The sequence below is a fragment of the Triticum aestivum genome, unplaced genomic scaffold (assembly GCF_018294505.1).
Source record: "Triticum aestivum cultivar Chinese Spring unplaced genomic scaffold, IWGSC CS RefSeq v2.1 scaffold44077, whole genome shotgun sequence".
Lineage (NCBI taxonomy): Eukaryota > Viridiplantae > Streptophyta > Magnoliopsida > Poales > Poaceae > Triticum > Triticum aestivum.
Genome location: NW_025229593.1, coordinates 14256 through 16486, shown reverse-complemented (window position 1 = coordinate 16486; position 2231 = coordinate 14256). Strand labels below are relative to the sequence as shown.

Here is a 2231-nt window from a genome sequence, read left to right as displayed (position 1 = left end):
ACTCGACAACCTTGCAATCTGTAGTTTTGAAATATCCTTACCATGATGAATATTAAACTTCAAACAGTCAATTATTTGTAGACTCCATTATGTGAAAACTTATCCTACCTCTATTCTATTAGCAATTTATTTTCCTGAAAATGCAGACTTGGAGAAAAACAAGAAGATTACGACAATGTTGACGTATAATTGCCGTACATATTCAGAATGTTTCTTGAATTAAGAATTTATTTGAACATCTTTGGTGAATATTCTTGCATTATTACCATTTGCTGTTTTGTAGGCCCCCTTAAAGATCAGATCTCAATAAAGGATGTATTGAATGTTGCGCTCTATCTTTCATATATAGTGTTCCCATACCCCTGCTTATAAGTTGCCCTTCTGTTTTGGAAAGCTAAAGATGTTTTTGCTTGAAATAATGCTACAAAAATCAATTTCTATTTGTAGCAGTATTCAGTTTTGCTAACAAACTGGTAACTTTTATTTTACTTGGTTTCTTTCCATTTAACTGGGTGTATATAGTGGCACTGTATATTTATCCAAGTGATTATAGTAATATGTCACTATTGGTTTCATCCGTAGAGAAACATGACATTCGGCAGATCTTTGATTCTTCGTAAATGGAAGGTGTCATACAAGTATGCTTCATGAAGAAGTACGATATAGATTTGTTTAATCAGACCTACTTCTATCAATGCAAAATTGTTACATGACCTACTGGGACAAGATATTTTGGTAAGCACGTTAACCTATGGTGATGATGTAACTGAAACATGTAGCTGCTAAAATAGTACACTAACCTTTGTTCTTTTCATTCTAGGTATCTGGATATTGGATTTCTATTTTCCTGCAAAGCTACAACCTATGGCGATGAAGGAACTAAAACATGTAGTTGCTAAAATAATGCAGTCACCTTTGTTCTTTTTTTCTAGATATATGGATATTGGATTTACAGTTTGCTGTAGAGGTATAAGCTAGCGCTTGCCTCGGTTTTTATTAGGGTGCCTGTATCTGAGATTGCGATGTTAGACAACATGAAATTAATTTCTAGGATATTGGTTTACGACAATCATCAATTAATTATAATGTTATTTAGTAGTTGTGGTTCGATCGAGCCCCCTAACTAAAATCATTGTACATCAGTGGTACAATTTGTTCGCTTTCTTCTTATATTATCAGTAGATTTTTTTGTTTGAAAAAATTATGATTTTACAATAGTTGTACTCTTTGGCCTACAGTGTCCATCATATCTTTTAATCTATTTAGCCCACTAATGTCCCGCAGCAACGCGCGGGGTGTTATCTAGTAAATACAATTTTGAACAACTCTAGGGCTCTTGCAAGAAATTGCATTTTAAAAACTACACCTCGTCTTGGTTGTGATGTGGCCTTGCTCTTTCATCCATTGGTTGAGAGATAGTGCAAAGTTTTTGCTTAGCTATTATTCCTACCCTTTTAAAAGTATAGCAATTTGCAAACTAGGGCTAACTAGATAATCTATTCTGAACAACTCTAGTGCTCTTCTGACAAATTACACTTTGAAAAGTAGAGCCCGTCTTGGTTGTGACGAGGTCTTGATTTTTCATCCATTGGTTGGGAGATAATCCAAAATGTTGCTTAGCTGGTACTCTTTAAAAAGTGCAACCAATTGTAGACTAAACGATAAGTATGATCGATGGAATCAAGAACAGTGACCTGCCACCGGCCTGACGTGCATATTACAGTATCTAAACTGTGTAAGATTAATTAAGTATGATCGATCGATTAGCTGGTCCTCGCTAGATGTCAAAGTATAGGATGCCGTGCAATATAATTTCATAACTGTCATGTAGGGTGTGACTGTTGTCTCGGGTTCCTCTAGTTTTTCTTTTTACATAGCACAATAATTGACCTCCTCTAGTTATTTAGTAATTAGGTGCTATCTTTACAAGATAAGGTTGTTATCAGGCTCATTAATCCATTGCGAAAAAAGTATTCATCTAAACATTTGCATGATGGCTAATTGAGGAACATCCAGAGTAGGACCGTATCTAGCTAATTGATCCAACATGCTAACAATTGAGCATGATGATGAACATATTTCTACTCCCCGTCTACGCGCGACACGCCCCTCTCCACCCCCGCCCCAAAGATCCCATCAGGGCGCAGCTTGGGAGGCCCTCTCCGGCGGCTCCTTGTCTAGGCTCATCGTACGTGGAACATGTACAGACGAGGGTGGAAAGGGGGCAAGGC

At 36.9% G+C, this 2231-nt stretch overlaps 1 long non-coding RNA gene across 1 annotated transcript in view; it reads left to right on the top strand.

The window, feature by feature from the left end:
• Positions 1 to 978, top strand: part of LOC123175154 (uncharacterized) — a 2907-nt gene extending 1929 nt beyond the window's left edge. The window contains exons 3-4 of the long non-coding RNA XR_006487665.1: positions 583 to 735; positions 821 to 978. This is a non-coding gene — a long non-coding RNA (uncharacterized lncRNA). The remainder of the gene's footprint in view (positions 1 to 582; positions 736 to 820) is intronic.
• Positions 979 to 2231: the final 1253 nt, after the last annotated feature.